This window comes from Plecotus auritus (genome assembly GCF_963455305.1).
Source record: "Plecotus auritus genome assembly, chromosome: X".
In the NCBI taxonomy this organism is placed as follows: Eukaryota; Metazoa; Chordata; class Mammalia; order Chiroptera; family Vespertilionidae; genus Plecotus; species Plecotus auritus.
Genome location: NC_137784.1, coordinates 20,005,072 through 20,026,023, shown reverse-complemented (window position 1 = coordinate 20,026,023; position 20,952 = coordinate 20,005,072). Strand labels below are relative to the sequence as shown.

Below are 20,952 nucleotides of genomic sequence, written 5' to 3'. Positions count from 1 at the left end.
AGCACCACCACCCAGACTGGTCTTTTGCACTGCCTGTGATCCTGCAGCCACTCCAGCCAAAATCCTGCTGCCCCAACCACAGACTTACAGACCCTAGGACATCCACCTCCAAGGGTGCATGGCTCCCACAGCAGTAAATATGACTTCCCCCCTTCCTAGCTGCCGACCTCTGGATACCTCAGTTGCACCTCCTGAGCCTACCCCACCACAGGCCGCTCTTGGGTGCGCTGCAAGCCCCCACTGAGCACACTCTTATCCAAACAAGGGTGCATAGCCCCGGCAGTAGAAATTCTGAATTCCCCCTTCCCGGTTGCCTGCCTACAGACACCTCGGTCATACAGCTTCAGTGCCAGAGCCCCTCTGAGTGTGTGAGTGCACTGCCCTGGCAAACGGACCCCAGGTGCCTCTGTGAGCTGCCACTGGGTGTGCCTGAATCCAACCAAGGGCACAAGGCCCCAGAAGTAGACTTCCCCACTCCCAACTGCCTGCCCATAGATACCTCAGTCATGTGGCTTCAGCACAAGGGCCTTTCTGAGTGCACCACCCTGGCAAACGGACCCCGGGTGCCTCTGTGAGCCTCTGCTGGGCGCGCTTGTATCCAAACAAGGGCGCACAGCCCCAGCAGTAGAAATTCAGACTTCCCCCCTCCCTCTGGCTGCCTGCCCACAGACAACTCAGTCAGGCGCTTCAGTGCAAGGGCTCCTCTGAGTGCCCCACCCTGGCAAATGGCTCCCTGGTGCCTCTGTGAGCTACTACTGGGCACACACGAATCCAACCAAGGATGCAAGGCCTGGGCAGCAAAACTGAGTCTTCCTCCTCCACAGCTGCTGACTGCCAAAGACTGCAGTTGCACCTTTCTAGTGCGCAGGCCTCCTGAGCCCCACCACCCCAACAGGCGGATCCTGGGTGCCTCTGTGAGCCCCCATTGGGCATGTGCAAATTCAACCAAGGGCGCAAGGCAGAAAAAATTGGAACTTTCCCCTCCCCGGCTGCTGACCTCCAGACACCACAGTTGTGCCTTGCCAGGACGCAGGCCTACTGAGCCCACTGCCCCTATAGTGGGCTCCTGGGTGCCTCCTTGAGCCTCCGCTCACATCCAAACAAGGGTGCATGGCCCCAGCAGTAGATATTTGGACTTCCCCCTTCCCGGCTGCCTACCCACAGACACTGCAGTCCTGTGGTTTCAGCACGCAGGCCCCCTGAGGCTGCCGCCCCAGCAGGCAACTCCCGGGTGCCTCTGTGAGCTTCCATTAGGCACACTTGTATCCAACCAAGGGCACAAGGCCCAGCAGCAGAAACTCGGACTTCCCCTTCCTCAGCTGCTGAGCTCCAGGCACTGTAGTTGCACCGATCCAGCGCACAAGCCCCTTGAGCCTACTGCCCCAGCAGGCAGCCCCTGGGTGCTTCTCTGAGCTGCTGCAAGGCACAACCCCACAACCCCAGCTGCTGTCATCCAGTCACTACGGTAGCGCCACTCCAGCACACAGGCCACCTGAGCCCACTGCCCCAGCAGAAAGCTCCTGGGTGCCTCTGTAAGCAGCCTCTGAGCACGCATATCCAATCAAGGGTGAACATCCCGCAAAGCAGAAACTGGGACTTCTCCCTCCATGGGGCTGGTGGCATACCACAATCAGTTCAATCCAGTGAGTGGGCTCCATGAGCACATACCCCGTGCAGATGGCTCCTGGGCCCCTCTGTGAGCTGCCACTAGACTTGTGCCTCTCCAACCCTCAGCAGGATCCATGATGTCCCCCTCCCAGCTGCCTACCACTGGACAGCTTGGTGAGTTGCGGAGGACTTGACTCCCTGGACAAAGTCACATTTTTTCAACCACAGACTGCAAGATTCCAACCTCCCTAGCTGCTGGATCCTGAACCCCCTTGTAATTCAGAGAGGGAAATCACTTTGGCCAGAGTCCCTCTGCCTCAACCACAGACGACGAGACACTAGCCTCCCACTGTCACAGGCTCTGGGACCCTTGTAGTGAGGTACAGAGTGATGCTAATTCAGCAAGAGTCACACCACACCAGCCAAAGTCACAGTACCTGAGCCTCAGGCCCCAAGACTCCTTCCTCCCAGGCCGTGGACTCTGGGAACTCACAGAGAGCACATACTAGTGAGACCTCATACAACCTTTTCTACAAGAGCCAGAACCACGATCACATCCAAAACAGCGTGCACAACGAAGCTGGGGGTGAGTAACATTGCCAATCCATGACGAGACTTGATCCACAAATAAGAAACTAACATTCAAGATCCAACTATACAAGAGAACCAAAATACCTCAAGTACAGAGCTCCGCTATATCACTAAGTCCAGGAGACCTGAGAGAGCACACCACTAGCAACACCCCTAAAAGAACCTGGGTAGCAAAGCAGTTTGATCTAAGACACAGAAACAATTAAAATGTTACAGCAAAAAAATGGGGAGACAAAAAAAACAATTCCCAAGGAAAGAAAAAGAGGAATCACCAGAAAGGGAATTAAATGAAATGGAGGCAAGTAACATGTCAGAGAAAGAATTTAGAGTAATGGTAATAACGATGCTCAAATGGGTGGATGACAAATACACACAACTCAATGAGAACTATAAGGAGCTGAAAGAGAATGTCACCAACATGAAAATGAACCAAGAGGAAATGAAAAATGACATAGCTGCAATAAAGAACACAATGGAAGTCTTAAATAGTAGCCTAGAAGAGTCTGAGGACCGCATCAGTGAATTAGAAGACAAGGTAGGAAAAAAACACAAAAACTTGGACTTCTTCCTCCAGCAGCAACTGGAAAGAAATCTTAAAAAGCTGGAGGAGAGCCTAAGGGAGCTTTGGGACAACACGAAACAAAACAACATCCACATAATAGGGGTACCAGAAGGAGAGGAAGAGGAGCAAGGAATAGAAAACCTGCTTGAAGAAATAATGACAGAAAACTTCCCTGATGCTGGCAAGAAAATAACCACGCAAGTCTAAGAAGCACATAGAGTCCCAAACAAGATGAACCTAAAAAGACCAATACCAAGACACATCATAATTAAATTGGCAAACATCAATGACAAAATAAGAATCTTAAAGGCTGCCAGAGAGAGACAGAAAGTTACCTAAAAGGGATATCCCATTAGAATATCAACTGATTTCTCAACAGAAATGCACCAGGCCAGAAGGGCATGGAAGGAAATATACAAAGTGATGCAAAGCAAGGGGCTGAATTCAAGAATACTATACCCAGCAAGGCTATCATTCACAATTGAAGGTGGAATCAGTAGTTTCACAGACAAAAAAGGGCTAAGGGAGCTTATTACCTCCAAGCCAGTAATGAAGAAATGATAAAGGGACTGCTGTAAAAAGAAAAAACAGAAAGGCAAGAAGGAGCACAAACATAAAGAATAAAAATGGTGATAAACAAGTACTTAATAATGACATTAAATGTAAATGGGTTAAATGCTCCAATCAAAAGACATAGGGTAGCTGAATGGATAAGAAAATATGACCCATATGTTTGCTGTCTGCAAGAGACCCACCTCAGAACAAAGGATTCACACAGACTGATAATGAAGGGATGAAATAAAATTTTTCATGCAAATGGAAATGAGAAAAAAGCCAGGGTTGCAATACTTATATCTGACAAAATAGACCTCAAGGTAAAGGCCAAAACAAGAGATAAGGAGGGCCACTTCATAATACTAAAGGGAGCAATTCAACAAGAGGATATAACTCTGGTAAACACATACACACCCAATACAGGAGCACCCAAATACATAAAAAATAACTTCTGGAAGGTATCAAGGGAGACATTGACAGCAATAAAATCATAGTAGGGGACTTTAATACCCCAATAACATCACTGGATAAGTCCTCTAAACAAAAAATCAGCAAAGAAACATCAATTCTAAATGACTCACTAGATCAGATGGACTTAATTGACATCTTCAGAACGTTTCACCCCAAAGCTACAGAATATACATTTTTCTCAAGTACACACAGAATATTTTCAAAGATAGACCACATATTAGAACACAGGCAAAGTTTCTTCAAATTCAAGAAGATAGAAATCATAACAAGCATCTTCTCAGATGACAGTGGCATAAAATTAGAAATCAACTACAATAAAAACAATGAAAAAAACAAACACTTGGAGGCTAAATAGCATGCTATTAAACAATGATTGGATTACCAAAGAGATCAAAGAAGAAATAAAAAGCATCCTATAAACAAATTACAACAAAAACACAGCAATCCAAAATCTATGGGACAAAATGAAAGCAGTCCTGAGGGGGAAGTTCATAGCTCTACAGGCCTACAGCAGAAAATAAGAAAAAATAGTAATAAATTACCTAACCTTGCAACTTAAAGAATTAGAAAGAGAACAACAAGAAAATCCCACAGTAACCTGAAGGAAGGAAATAATAAAGATCAGAGTCGAAATAAAGGACATAGGGAAAAAACAAACAAAAAAGCACACCACAATACAAAAGATCAATGAAACCAAGAGCTGGTTCTTTGAAAGGGTAAACAAGATTGATGAACCTCTAGCCAGGCTCACCAAGAAACAAAGAGAGAAGACCCAAATAAATAAAACCAGAAATGAAAGTGGTGAAGTAAAAACTGATCCCACATATATACAAAGGATTGTAAATAAATACTACGAACAACTGTACTCCAACAAACTGGACATATGAAATGGACATATTCCTAGAAAAATACAAGCTTTTAAAACTCAATCAGGAAGAATCAAAAGACACCTCAATAGGCCGATAACTACTGATGAAATTGAAGCAGTAATCAAAAAGCTTCCAGCAAACAAAAGCCAGGGACCAGATGGCTTCACAGGGGAGTTTCACCAAACATTCAGAGAAGAACTAAAACCAAGCCTTCTCAAACTATTCCAAAAAATTCCAAGCTCTTTCTATGAAGCCAGCATTACCCTAATCCCCAAACCAGATAAAGACACTACAAAGAAAAAGAATTATAAGCCAATAGCCCTGATGAACATAAATGCTAAAATCCTCAACAAAATTCTAGCAAACTGGATCCAGCATTACATTAGAAAGATCATGCACCATGACCAAGTGGGATTTATTCCAGGGATGCAAGGATGATACAATATCTGCAAATTAATAAACGTGGTATATCACATCAACAAATTGAGAGACAAAAATCACATAATCAGCCCTGACCAGTTTGGCTCAGTGGATAGAGTGTCAGCCTGTGAACTCAAGGGTCCCAGGTTCGATTCCAGTCAAGGGCATGTACCTTGGTTGCGGGCACATCCCCAGTAGGGGGTGTGCGGGAGGCAGCTGATTGATGTTTCTTTCTCATCAATGTTTCTAACTCTCTCTCCCTCTCCCTTCCTCTCTGTAAAAAAAAAAATCAAAAATGTATTTTTTAAAAATCACATAATCATATCAATTGAGGCAGAAAAGGCATTTGACAAAGTCCAACACCCTTTCCGGATATAAACACTCAGCAAAGTGGGAATAGAGGCATCATACCTAAACATAATAAAAGCGTTAGATGACAAACTTACAGCCAACATCATACTCAATGGGCAAAACTAAAACCATTTCCCCTCAGAACAGGAACAAGACAGGGATGCCCACTCTCACCACTCCTGTTCGACATAGTACTGGAAGTATTAGCCATTGTGATCAGACAAGAAGAAGAAATAAAAGGCATCCAAATTGGAAAAGAAGAAGTAAAGCTGTTCTTATTCGCAGATGACATGATATTGTACATAAAAAACCCGAAAGACTCCATCAAAAAACTAATAGACTTAATAAATGAATTTGGCAAAGTAGCAGGATACAAAATTAATGCCAAGAAATCTATGGCATTTTTATACACCACTAGTGAACTTACAGAAAGAGAGATTAAAAAAACAATCCAATTTACCATCGCACCAAAAAAAATAAGATACCTAGGAATTAACTTAACTAAGGAGGTAAAAGACCTATACTCAGAAAACTATAGGACACTGAAAAAAGAGATAGATGAAGACATAAACAGATGGAAGAACATACTGTGTTCATGGATTTGTAGAATCAACATCATTAAAATGTCCAAAGCAATCTACAGATTCAATGCAATACCCATTAAAATACCAAGGTCATATTTCACAGACCTAGAGCGAACTCTCCAAAAATTCCTCTGGAATAAAAAAAGACCCAGAATAGCTACAGCAATCCTGAGAAAGAAGAACAAAGTAGGAGGGATCACAATACCAGATATCAAGCTATATTACCAAGCCAGGGTTCTCAAAACTGCCTGGTACTGGTACAAGAACAGACATATAGACCAATGGAACAGAATAGAGAACCCAGAAATTGACCCTTAACCACTATGCTCAATTAATGTTTGACAAAGGAGGCAAGAGCATACAATGGAGTCAAGACAGTCTCTTCAATAATTGGTATTGGGAAAATTGGACAGATAGATGCAAAAAAATGAAACAAGACCACCAACTTACAACATACACAAAAATAAACTCAAAATGGATAAAGGACTTAAACATAAGATGGGAAACCATAAAAATACTAGAGGAATCCACAGGCAGCAAAATCTCAGACATAAGCCAAAGCAGTATCTTCACCGATACAGCTACTAGGGCAATGGAAACTAAAGAGAAAATAAACAAATGGGACTACATCAAAATAAAAAGCTTCTGCACAGCAAAAGAAACTATCAACAAAACAGCAAGAAAGCCCACTGCATGGGAGAACATATTTGCCAATGTTATGTCCGATAAGGGTTTAATCTCCAACATTTATAGGGAACTCATACAACTTAACAAAAGGAAGATAAACAATCCAATCAAAAAATGGGCAACGGACCTAAATAGACACTTTTCAAAAGAAGACAGAAGGAAGGCCAAGAGACACATGAAAACATGCTCAAAATCACTAATTATCTGAGAGATGTAAATCAAAACAACAATGTGGTACCATCTCACACCTGTCAGAATGGCTATCATCAACAAATCAACAAAGGACAAGTGCTGGCAAGGATTCGGAGAAAAAGGAACCCTCGGGCACTGCTGGTGGGAATGCAGACTGGTGCAGCCACTGTGGAGAACAGTATGGAGTTTCCTGAAAAAACTAAAAATTGAACTGCCATTTGACCAAGTGATCCTACTTCTAGGAATATATCCCAAGAAACTAGAAACACTAATCAAAGGATATATGCACCCCTATGTTCATAGCAGCACATAGCTAAGATTTGGAAACAGCCTAAGTGCCCAACAGCAGATGAGTGGATTAAAAGACTTTGGCACATCTACACAATGGAATACTATGCTGCTGTAAAAAAGGAAGGAACTCCTACCATTTGCAACAGCATGGATGGAGCTGGAGAGCATTATGCTAAGTGAAATAAGTCAGAGAAACATAAAGATCACATAATCTCACTCATTTGTAGATTATAATGAACAACATAAACTGATGAACAAAAACAGATCCAGAGACAGAGAAGCATCCATCAGATGCCCAATCCTCAGAGGGAAGGTAGGGGAGGGTGGGGGTAAGCAGTGGGAGAGATCAACCAAAGGACATGTATGCATGCATATAAGCCTAACCAATGGACACAGACAACAGGGGGGTGAGGGGGGAGGAATGGCTGGATAAGGACACATATATATCTTAATCAATAATAAAAAAATGGTATTTGAGAGTAGAATCTATTCCCTCCTGCCCCTTTTTAAAATATATTTTAATTGATTTCAGAGAGGAAGGGAGATGGAGAGAGATAGAAACATCAATGATAAGAGAGAATCACTGATTGGCTGCCTTCTGCACACCCAATGCCAGGGATACAGCCTGCAACCTGGGCATGTGACCTCCTGGTTCATAGGTCGATATTCAACCACTGAGCCACACCTGCTGGGCGATTCCCCACTTTTTTTTTAATGCTCTTGGCTGTTGTACCAATTAAAATTTTATCAATAATGTATGAGAGTGCTTTTTTAATAAGTAACTTTTGCATGTTGTCAGAAAAAAAAAGGCCAAATGGAGTTATATTTGGAGCTGCAACAGTTAGATTAAGGAGGCAAATACAATTTGTATAAACATTTGACAAATGAGAAAATCATAATGGCCCTTTCAGAATAGCCTTTGATTTGTATGTAAGTATAATTTGAGTGAAATGAATGAATTTGCATTTGAACATGTTGGGTTTTTATTCATAAATAAAATGCAATTCAATCCTAAATGGTCAAAACCAAAAGTCTTGCTTAAATGTTACATTCCAAGGGATAATTATGCCAGCGTTTTTACTTTGTCACTTTGAACTAGGCTCCTTACATTGATCAAATTACCTAGATGCTTTACAAACATTTGCATGTGCTGGATACCTGGCCTATTGTCTGACAAACAACTCTACAATCTCCATGTCAGTTGTTTGTAACCTGCTTTGAGCTAAATTCTAACTTCCACTTCCCTATTTCTGATTATTTATAATTGCACCTTGCCTATCAATAACTTTCTTATTTAAGCCCTTGCTATAATTTATACATATTTATCAAATTCTTTTTCTTTTATAGAAAACATTTTGACAGTTAATTCCATAGTCTAAGTACCATTTTGTAAGGAAATTTTGCTTGAATTGCTTATAGAATAATCCCCTTCTCAAATTTGATCAATAAAACTCTTGTTTTTCTAATTAGTTATTACACTGGCTCAAACAGCTTACCAGAATCAATCCATTCTTTTCTATTTCAAATCTCTGTACCGTGCAGTGATCTTACAATTTCATTTCTTTAACTCTATCAGTCAACTCTGATTAATCTATCTTTATAATTCATACCCACAACACTGAACTATTTCTGTGCCTTCTGACCTAACCCTTTCCATCTCTACTATCATTTTCCTAGCTTAATAAGACTGCAGGTAAGGCTGCTATTCCAAATATGATACTACCTCCCTTTAATGAGACAGACCTAATAATTTTGTTTAAAATATACTTTATGCCCTAGTCAGTTGGCTCAGTGGATAGAGTGTCAGTTCTCAGACTGAAGGGTCCAGGATTTGATTCTGGTCAAGGGCACTTACCTTGGTTGCAGACTCGATTCCCAGCCCCAGCTGGGGTGCATGTGGGAGACAACCAATTGATGTCTCTCTCACATCAATGTTTCTCTCTCTGTCTCTCCCTCTCCCTTCCACTCTCTCTAAAAATCAATGAAAAGGTATCCTCAGGTGAGGATTAACAAAAAAATACAATGCATTTTTACATAGACTTTTATATACACTTTATATTTTTTCAGTTTGTCCTTGATTTGAATATATGTTTTTTGTTTGATTCATTGTTGATACAAGAAAACCAAATAAGTTTTTCTTAATAAATCTGAAACTTTTATGTGATTCAATGTGCCACTGATGAGATTTATTAGTAACTTATGACAAATTATCAAATTAGTATTATATTTTATTCCTTCTAAATTTATTTTATACTACAAACAGTAAAATTCACTGTTGGCGATAAGCAATTTCATTAATTTTGACAAATGTACAGAATCATGTCTTTACAACCCAAGACATAACACAGAAGAGTTCTATCAACTAATAAAATTTCTTGCCCTAGCTGCTTTGGCTCAGTGGATAAAGCTTCTGCCTACGAACTGAAGGGTCCTGGGTTCCATTCCAGTCAAGGGCACATGCCTGGGTTGCGGGCTCCATCCCCAGTAGGGGGCGTGCATGAGGCAGCCAATCAGATTCTCTCGTCATTGATGTTTCTATCTCTCGCTCCTCTCCCTTCCTCTGAAACTAATAAAAATATATTTAAATAAGCCAGTTAGTGAAAGAAAAATACCACATGATCTCACTCATTTGTGGAATATAGAGACCATTATAAACTGATGAACAAAAATATATACAGAGGCAAAGAAGCATTGAACAGACTATCAAACTATAGTGGGAAGGCTGGGGAGGGTGGGCGGGGGAAGGTAAGAGATCAACCGAAGGACTTGTATGCATGCATGTAAGCATAACCAATGGATGCAAGACACTGGGGTGGGGGTGAGGGCATGTGCGGGGGGGGGGGTGGGGGGTAGGGGAGGCTGGGGGAAGGTCAATGGGGGAAAAAGGAGACATATATACTACTATTTGTAATACTTTAAAGAATAAAATAGCATTTAAAATATATTTAAAACAAGAAAATTTCTTAATTCTTTATCTTTGTGGTCAACTCTTTCCCCCACCCTGAACTCCCAGCAATCACTAATCCATTCATATAGCTTTGTTTTTTCCAGAAAGTCATATAAGTAGAATCCCCCTCTATCTATGAACTCAAAGGGATCCACATTCTCTTGACTGTCCCCAAGTGTCCTCTACTACTTTGTTAACAATCCCAGCTGATTTATTATTATTATTTTTTTTACATTTTGGTCTAATTAATTACCCTATAACTGAGAAAAGTTGCAGACTTGCAGTTTATCCAGCTTTGGTGGTGGTTCTTGTAAGGATGATGCTTTTCTAACTCTCTACTTCCCAAGTGGAAACCAGAATTCCTCTTGTTCTGTTTTTTAATGTGATTTTGCATTTACCTATGTTGGGGGAGTATAATTAGAAACAAAAAAAATCTTCTGGAACTCAGAAAACTTCACTACAAAGTTAGAAGAGAAAGAAACAAGTTTTGTTATTGAGTAAGCATTAAACTGGAATGTGATGCCCGTCACCGGCAATCTAAAAAGATTGCAGACACAAGCCTCAACCTTTTATATAGCCATGTAGATACAGCCCATTATATTCTTGTTCCAAAGATAAACAGCAACTAGTCCTTATTTAAGAGGACTTGACAGCACCCTTTCTCACACATAGTTCAACCTAAATTCACCTGGTAATTGGAGTGACCATTTGTGTTTGGTAATTGTCTTTATCCAAAATAAAAATAGCCCAGCCAGAGTGGCTCAGTGGTTGAGTGTCGACCTATGAATTAGGAGGTCACAGTTTGATTCCCAGTTGGGGCACATGCCCGGGTTGTGGGCTCGATCCCCAGTGTGGGTCGTGCAGGAGGCAGCTGATGAATGATTCCCTCTCACCATTGATGTTTCTATTTCTTCCCCTCCCTTTCTCTCTGAAATCAATAAAAATTTTGGAAGAAAAAAAGAAGGCAGTGAGGTTTGAGAAAAGAATTGATATGATCAAACACTTTTCAAAGTTCACTCTGGCTGAGAAGACACTACCTTGGGGCTAGGGCAGGAGCAGAGAGATCAGATAAGAGACTACATGCAATCCAGTAAAAGTAATGTTACAAAATAGGAGGAAACTTCCCTGCATTGATTTATTGTCATAGTTTTAAAACTCACTTTTTCAAAATTTAAAAAATATTACAGGGGTTACAGTTAATTAATTATGACACCATGTAAATAGGAAATATTGACTTTACTACATCTGAAAGACATTTGCATAGGAAGCATTTCATTGACATTGCTTGTAGAAAATAACTTCACATTGCCTGGCCAGTGTGGCTCAGTGGTTGAGCATCAACCTATGAACCAGGAGGTCACAGTTCAATTCTTGGTCAGGGCACATGCCTGGGTTGCGGGCTCAATCCCAGTGTGGGGAGTGCAGGAGGCAGCCGATCAATGATTCTCTCTCATCATTGACGTTTCTATCTCTCCCTTCCTTTCTGAAATCAATAACAAAGTATTTTTTTTAAAAAAGAAAGTAACTTCACATTTGCCTAAGATAGGCTGAGGCCATGGCAGAATGAGTCAGTAAGAACTCTCTGAGCTGTATCTTTCAAATAAGAGTTTACTTGATAATTTATCAACTAGACAATATGCAGAGTGAAAGATAGAGCTCACACATCCAAATTCATTTTGTAGTAACATTTGCAATTGTGATTAAGGAGAGATGTACTGAAGTAAATTCCTATTTGCTTAGGAAATGACGACACATGATTTACATTTGTCAGTTTCTTAAATGTTAGTGAAATATGTATTGGTCCACTAATAAACATTTGCAGAATATCTTCCACAAATTCAGTGACATCTTTTCTGTATGGTATCCCTATTTTTATCTTAAATGTGACAAGTTATATAGAAGATGAGATTCCTCATCTTTAGCGTAGTCTTCAAGTTTCTTAGTATATTAAGTAAAACTTCATCCAAAGGTCTTTTAAATTTCTTTCTAACTTCACTAAGATCTGAAACTCGATTTTTAGGCTCTTTCCACTTTATTAAATTGGCAATAGTTAACAGAAAGCTTTGGAAGGGAATTGATATTTTAAAATGTTTTCTTTCCCTTCTGTAATGTTAGAATAAAACAAAGGAAGTGTTGAGATATCTTTTTTCACCTTTAGATTTCTCATCACTCTCATAGCATTCCAGTTTCCTGAATCCTTAATTGAAGGACCATTATAGGCACTAGGATCATGGATCTTTGTAAACTGATGTAATTGAACAGACTTCTTGTGTGGTACTTGTTCCTTAAGGAAAACTTACTCTTTATTGTTCAGCTTATTTTCACATTGAGAAGCAGCATATGTTATTTTTCCTTTTTCTTTTTTTGACAGCTTCTAATTTATCTTCTCCTTCTTTAGATTTCTCCTTCTCTTTTCCCTCACCCTCCTCCTCCTTCTCCACTATTACTATTATTATTATTAAAAAGATCTAGATCCTACCCCATTAAGACTGACTACAATAAAGGTGTCATCAACATCCCCATGGCCACAACATGAGTAAATCCAGCCAAAATGAAAAGCCATCATCTTCTAGAGCTTCATTTCTTTGACCTACACCTAGATATTTTTCTTTCTCGTTTCAGTATACAAAGGTGCCCAGCTGGAATTGGTCAGTGGTTGAGCATCGACCTATAACCAAGAGGTCAAGGTTCGATTCCCAGTCAGGACACATGCCTGGGTTACAGGCTCGATCCCCAGTGTAGGGAGTACAGGAGGCAGCCGATCAATGCTTCTCTCTCATCATTGATGTTTCTCTCTCTCTCTCTCTCTCTCTCTCTCTCTCTCTCTCTCTCTCTCCCTCTTCCTCTATAAAATCAATAAAAAATAGATATCTATTTTAAAAGGCAACCTTCTTCACTTTTATATCTTTCTAAGATCCTAAGAACATGAGTCTCTATTCTATAAATGCACTCATTTGATGTAATTTGTATGTACAGCATACAAATACAGTGGTATCATCAAAAAATGATGGGATCAGATATCATTTAGAGCTACAGTGAACCCTCCAGATTTTTACCAGCCATTTTATTTTATTGCTGAGGAAATCAAAGGTCTGAGGAGTTAAGCAGCACATTCCAGGATACACAATAACGTGCACGTACCGAGTTAGAACAATATCTTCACTGCCATTTGGTGTTTCTGCTACCACCCCACAGTGATTTCACCTATATAACTAGCCATAGTAAAAGTATAATGAAACCGTATTTGGGAAAGGAGAATTAAGATTATGTTGATGATGGTAGTTATATTACTAATTGCCTGCTTGGATATGTCATTCCTACTTTCTTTTATGCAAATTACCATAATAGACAGAATACAAAGCACTTAAACAGATATAGTTGATGTCTTGGAGTAGCTTATAAGGAAGAAATTACCATGCGTATTATATAAATAACTTCCAGAAATGTACCCAATTATGGAACATTTTCAAATGAGGAAAGTAAGCATTCGCTTTATAAAAAATTTAACTAGCAAGGATTTCTTTGATCTGAAAGAGAAGGAATCACAGGAGGTTCAAGAAAAGTTGAATATGCCCTTTTATTTTTGTTTTAAGGAGAATAAAAATTTTCAGTGATGACTGCTATGTAAACTTTACAATGTAGAAAGTCATAAAGGCATAAGAATTCTTAGAGAGAATCCAATAAAATGGTAATTCAACAGTGAACTCCATTTATTGCATTCCTACTTTGTGACTGATGTTTCCTGGCTCTGGGTGTTAGAAGAAAATGAGACTCAGTTTCAGATCTTTAGAACTTCAAAGTCTAGTTGGGAGACTATTAACTCATATAATTTAGTAATCTAGTTACTACAATGTAGATAGAAAACATGATACAGAAGTACAAAAAATGGAAGCAGTTTACTCAACCTGTTAATGTCGAGAAAGGCTCTGCAAAGGAAGTGGTGATTAATATTGTCAAAAAGTAAGAGTTTACCATAGAGATGGGAGGAATATTATATCCCAACAGGGGAAGCAGTCTGCTTGATGGTATAAGGGATGGGGACATCAAACAATGTGACATGTTTGAGCAAGGGAAAAAATTATCCCTTCTGGGTTATGCTAAGAATGTTACAGGAAGGCCCAGCTGCTGTGGTCCAGTGGTTGAGTGTCAACCTATGAACCAGGAGTTCAAGGTTGGATTCCCGGTCAGGGTACATGCCCAGGTTTCAGGATTGGTCCCCAGTGCGGGGTGTGCAGGAGTGAATCAATGATTCTCTCTCATTATTGATGTTTCTCTCTTTCCCTCTCCCTTCTTCTCTGAAATTAATTTAAAATATATATATATATATATATATATATATATATATATATATTTTTTTTTTTTTTTTTTTAAAAAGAATGTATGGGTGGTGAGGATGTAGAATTAGACAGAGACCAGGACTTTGGAAGTCTTGTTCTACATATGCATCGGGCAACTTTTGTGGAAGAAAGAGAGTTGACTTTGGGTGGTGAGTGCATGATGAAGTATGCAGATGACGGGTTATAGAGTTCTACATCTGAAACCTGTATGGTTTTTTAAAATATATTTTTATTTATTTCAGAGAGGAAGGGAGAGGGAGAGAGACAGAAACATCATCGATGAGAGAGAATCATGGATCAGCCACCTCCTACACACCGCCTAGTGGGGATCGAGCCTGCGACCCAGGAATGTGCCCTTGACCGGAATCGAACCCAGGACCCTTCAGTCTGCAGGCTGATGCTCTATCCACTGAGCAAAACCAGCCAGGCCATGAAACCTGTATGGTTTTATTAACCAATATCACCCTAACAATTTCAAAAAAAAAGAAAAATATACACATCAGTGGACAAAAAAAGAAATGAGCACATCTGGGTTTGTTTGGGTGAAATCTGTTGAAGCAAAAACTCAGAATCATGAATCATATATATATCACAATGAAAAGTAATACTTTAGGAAAGATATAAAGTCATCCACAGTTGCATCATCATTTACTTTGACTTTCTTGAAAGGTAGTGACATCAGACTTTCCTCTACATGCTCCTCCTCAACTCATGTTTCCTTGAATCCCGCCAACAACAACAGCTGTTCTGCTATCATGCCCATAACTTTGTGACCTGAGGAGATAAGAAGCTTTTAAAGTAATCCCTCAGGGCCCCAGCCAGTTTTGCTCAGTGGGTAGTGTCAGCCTGTGGACAGAAGTCTCCTGGGTTCAATTCAGGTCAAGGGCACGTACCTAGGTTGCAGACTTGATCCCTGATCCTGGCCAAGGAGCATGTGGGAGGCAACCAATCAATGTGTCTCTCTCACATCGATGTTTCTCTTTCTCTGCCTCTCCCCCTCCTTTCCACTCTCTCTAAAAATCAATGGAAAAAAATATCCTCAGGTGAGGATTAGTCAAAAATAAATAAATAAATAAAAATAAAGTAACCCCGCCCTAACCCGTTTGGCTCAGTGGATAGAGCGTCGGCCTGCGGACTGAAGGGTCCCAGGTTCGATTCCGGTCAAGGGCATGTACCTTGGTTGCAGGCACATCCCCAGTAGGAGGTGTGCAGGAGGCAGCTGATCGATGTTTCTCTCTCATTAATGTTTCTAACTCTCTATCCCTTTCCCTTCCTTTCTGTAAAAAATCAATAAAATATATTTTTTTAAAAATAAAGTAATCCCTCAGCAAATAACAATGCAGCCAGGAAAAGAGGAAGGGCCAAAAATGGATGTTAAATGAGAGGCTCATGTGTAAGTTGAGGAAAAATGAGGAAGATGCAGCAATTTGTTTGAATAAGACCCTCAGAGCTGTATTTTAGATTAAAAGTACAATGTAATAGGAATTTGAAGCAAGGCTAGTGGAGCAAAATATAATAAAGAGGCCAAATTGACTGTGCCTTTTCATAAGCAAAGGTCATAAACTAGTGGCATTTTCTTTGTAATAGGAGCTCTATAGGGAATCTAAGATCAATGCTAGATATAGATTTACTTGCATTAAACATGCTGATTCTACACTATTTTTGAAAGGTTAAGAAAAGATTTGAGGATCCTAATGCAATGAAAAGTGTTTGCTTGATCTCCTTTTTAATCTGACTAGATTGACTCAAACCCTAGACTGAATCTGTAAGATAATGGTTGTAGCAAACACAGTTGGTGACCCACCCATATATTTTCATCATTGCCATCTTGGTTAATATCTGTAGACTTTAAACCATCAGCTCTTGAATTATGGTGGGGTTTTTTTTGGGGGGGTTTGCAATTTTATTATTATTTATTTTTTGACACTATTACAGATCTCCCCTATTTCCCCCCACTTTGGCCACAAATGGAGGCATTTTGTTTGCAAGCAAATTTGTCATTTAAGTCAACAGACAGTCAAATGGTTAAAAAGTACCCAATTATGGTCTGCGTGGCTCAGTGGTTGAGCGTTGACCTATGAACCAGGTCACGGTTCAATTCCTTGTTGGAGCACATGCCCAGGTTGTGGGCTCAATCCCCAGTGTGGGGCGTGCAGGAGGTAACAGAACAATGATTCTCTCTTATCATTGATGTTTCTACCTCTCTCTCCTTCTTCCTTCCTCTCTGAAATCAATAAAAATGTTTTTTTTTTTTTAAGTTCCCGATATCATAAAATCACACAAAAAGAGGACAAATGGGCACCATCTGGTGACTATAACCTAACATAGTCTAACACTTTACCAATATATTTTAATGAATATAGTTTTAATTAGCTGCTACCCCACATCACTACAAAAGTTCGTAGCTTGCAAGAACCATGATTTTATTATCTCTTACTAGAGGCCTGGTGCACGAAATTCGTGCACGGGTAGGGTTCCTAGACCTGGCCAGCGATTAGGGCCGATCAGGTTCCTCACCTCCCCACCTCCCCGCCTCCCCACCTCCTCCTTCCCATGCTCTCTCAGCACCCTGCAGCCACCGCTGATCACCCGCCATGTTCCCTGCCGCCCCCTGGTGGTCAGTGCACGTCATAGCGAGTGATTGAATTCCTGTTCTCCCGGTCAAACTCCCGAGGGGACACTTTGCATATTACCCTTTTATATATATAGATGGTTTCTGTATGTCAGGAACTTAGGGAAGAGTTAGTTTGGGTGGTTCTGGCTCGGGATCTTTAATATGGCTGCAGTCAGACAATGACTGAACATGGAATAGCACAGTACTGAACTTGGGGACCGCTCAGATATCTGTCATTCCTCATGGAATCTCTAAACTTCTCCATGTGGTCTCTACATGGGCTAGTTTGGGCTTCTTTGTAACTATCAGACTGCTATGGTGGGTTGTTTTGTTTCGTTTTGTTTGCCTCTGGGGCTTGGTTTGCAGCTAGGCAACAGGCCAAAAGTGATGGGCAACTAATAACTCCCAGAAACAGCCTTTACCCCAAAATTGATGGGAGTCAGTGTATAAATATTCCACTTTCCATCTCTCTCAATCGGGATAAGTCTGAGATGTGTGTCTTTGGGAGAAATAGGCTGTATTCATCTACAATGGTAAGTCGCTTAATAATCACCTTCTATTGTCTGACTTCCTTTTCCTGTCTCATTTCCTATGTCTTTCACTGTTATCTCCTTAATCTCCAAATTAAATTATTTTCATTCAATCCTTAGACTCAGGGTCAGCGTCTGATGGAACTCAAACTATAACTACAGGGTTTCCTTATAATGAGACATATCAAAGAAAATATAGTGGTACTTCATTATAAATTTTCTAGAGTAAACATGGAGAAACATATGTCAAGTTGTATGAAATACCTAAGAACAAGGATTATTGTAGGTTTAGTAACTTATTTATGAAATATCTACAGGCAAGTCATAAAGAAAAAATAAATACAATATCTGCCATTATAATTATCACAATGTATAAAAGCTTCATTTCATCTTTAATTACCATTTTTTGCTGAACAAATGTCTAGTCTTGTTTTTATCTTAAGGAGTAAAATCAATGTTGGTATGAGTTTTGTAGATTACTATAACTTCTATGTAATTAATCCATTATCAAAATTGTGCGTATCTATTTTGAATATTTGTATCAGTTGGCTTTTGCTGCATAGTAAACCACTCTAAAACTTAGTGGCTTAAGACAAGAACCACTTAGCTCACAATTCTGCAAACCACCAGTTTAGGCTGGGCTATGCTGGGAAGTTCTTCTGGTTTCAGCTGGGCTTCTTCATGGGTTTCTGATCAGCTGGCAAATTAACTGGGAACTGCCTGGTTTTCAGTGGCCTTTGCTAGGATGACATTTTTCTGTTCCACATTCTCCGGAGGTTAGCTTCTATTGTTCTTGTGGCTGGGACAGGGTTTCAAGAGAAAGCAAAGATTTTTTTTTTCTTTTAAGAGAAAGAAGTTTTCTTTGAAGCCTAGGCTCAGAAATAGCACAATGTAACTTTGACCACATTCCATGGGTCGAAGTAATAAGGGGAACAGCCCAGATTCTAGAGTTGGGATAATAAACTGCATCTTCTAATGGGAAAAACATGAAAGTGAATTTGCAAAGAGTATGTATTCAGGAAGGGGAGAAGAATTGAGTCTCTATTTTTAATCTTTTTACACAATACCAAATTAAAATTAAATGATGATCAACAAAAAAAAGAAAAAAAAGGAAGAAAAAAATATGTTTTTGTGTATATTTCAAAATTGTATTTTATAAAAGTTACATATTAGTTATAACACAATACAAAATGTTTACCAAAATGAATCATAAATGTGAGATATTTTTCTGAGAATACTTTTGGAAGTACCTAGGGAGGGCAGTATTAGCCAAAGTTAAGAAGAATGAAAAGCCCTTAATGCAGGTTTTGATCTCAATTATCTACAAGTTATTAATGATCAATGTGGAACCAACCAAATTTGTTAAGAATAAAATGCCATTTAGAATCACTTTGAATATATACTATGTGTCTAAAGGATTATTTTCTTTTAATAGCTAAATCTTAACCCCTGAAAAAGATAAAAATAGAGTGGAAATGGTGACAGGTCCTTAATTCTGATAGAACTCTAAGGTACTCTCTAATTATAATTCCAATTGGCCTATTATAGTAAGAACAAAAATATTGATTTTATTCATGCAGCTCATTATCTTTCTCTTCTCTATTAATATGAATGACTGAAGTTTGCAGTTTTCCCAACTTCTCAAAACATATTCTGGACATGGAATGAGGGTCAGTTTAGCCTTAGCATTCCTAAACTAGCCATCCTAATCAAACCTCTATAGCTAAGGTGAAAAAAAGTGGGAATAATAGGGAATTTGTAATAGTCATTTAACCTTTAAAATATAAAAGCATTTTGGACTTTTCTTTAATTCCTATTATGCCACAGATAAATCTGTAGATGTTAGAAAATAAATATTTTCTTTAAGTCATACAGAGTCTCCAATAAAAAGGAATTCCCCCCCCCCCCGCGACACACACACATATACACTAGTTTCACATAGTGATCTTTCTGTTAGTATGTTGATGGCCAATAAAATATTTTTATAATATGAGGTGAACTTCCTCCTAGCGAAATGGAGAGAAAAATATGATTATTAGGTGGATAAGAAGTCAGTCATAATAATAATAGATGCCATTTACTGACCACTATCCGCAAAGGTCACAGAGCTTGAAAATGGGAATACAGGGGCTCTGGGCCTCCCAGGTGGGAACTGTGTGCCTGCACCCACCCGACCACTGCCCACATTCCCAGCGTGGTGGTGGTCCTGGGGGCAGTCTGGGCAATCCATGGGCAGCAAGCAGTGAGGGTCACAATGACAGATGATGGCGAGTAGCAGCACAAGGACCTGGAGGCTCTGGAGTTCATCTATCCAGACTTCTTTGCAGTATTAGCAAAAAATACTCCCAGCTTCACCATTGCTATGACATCTACCTATTCTCCCAGCAAAATCTAGAAGATAATGATGTCTCAGGCATTTGAAATTATTAGCATTACAAGCAGAAGAAAACCTTGGTATGGTGAGGATCTTTACTTTAGTGACAGCTGTGCAAGAAAATTAAATGACAGAGTGAGTCAAATATAAAAACCAGAAGCAAAAAGAAAGAAAAAGAAGCAGAAGCTGAAAAACAATTATTTCATGGCACTCCTGATACAATTGGGAATTTCTTAAGTTGGAAAGCAAAGTCTGATGCAGAACTCTTGGAAATTAAAAAAAAAGAGTGAAAGTAGAAGAACAAGCAAGAAAAAATAAATTAAGCCCTAGCCAGTTTGGCCCAGTGAATAGAGCATGGGCCTGTGGAATGAAGGGTCTCAGGTTTGATTCTGGCCAAGGGCACATGCCTGGTTGTAGGCTCGATCCCCAGTAGGGGGTGTGCAGGAGGCAGCTGATCAATGATTCTCTCTCATCACTGATTTTTCTATCTATCTCTCCCTCTCCCTTCCTCTCTGAAATCAATAAAAATATATTTAAAAAAAAGAAATTAAGTGGGAAACAGCTATTTGAAACAGATCATAATGTTGACACATCTGATATTCAGTTCTTAGAGGATGCTGGAAATACTGTAGAAATAGATGAGTCTGTGTTCCAGGAAATGGATGACTTGGGGCTGGAAGATGATGAGGATGATTCAGAATACAATCCTGCTGACCCAGAAAGTGACTTGACTGATTAATGGACTATCCCCGCCTGCAGAGACACTTGACTGCCACAGCAATGGTGGCGATGATGGCAGACTGTTGATTTTCCTCTTTTTCTTTCCTAAGAAAAAAAATTTTCAAAACAATATTCTTCTGACAACTTTCGTCATTGAACTTAATAAGATGACCTTAAATTTTCAAATGAAAAAAAAGACAATGGATCTAGAATAGAATTAATATTGTATTCAACTGGTGTTATCTACAA

At 39.7% G+C, this 20,952-nt stretch overlaps 1 pseudogene across 1 annotated transcript; it reads left to right on the top strand.

Annotated features, from left to right (window-relative positions):
* Positions 1 to 19,863: 19,863 nt before the first annotated feature.
* On the top strand, positions 19,864 to 20,722 carry LOC308239854 (RWD domain-containing protein 1-like; annotated as a pseudogene). Its single transcript has 2 exons — positions 19,864 to 20,317; positions 20,546 to 20,722. The product of its transcript is annotated as an RWD domain-containing protein 1-like (transcript).
* The last annotated feature ends 230 nt before the right edge of the window (positions 20,723 to 20,952 follow it).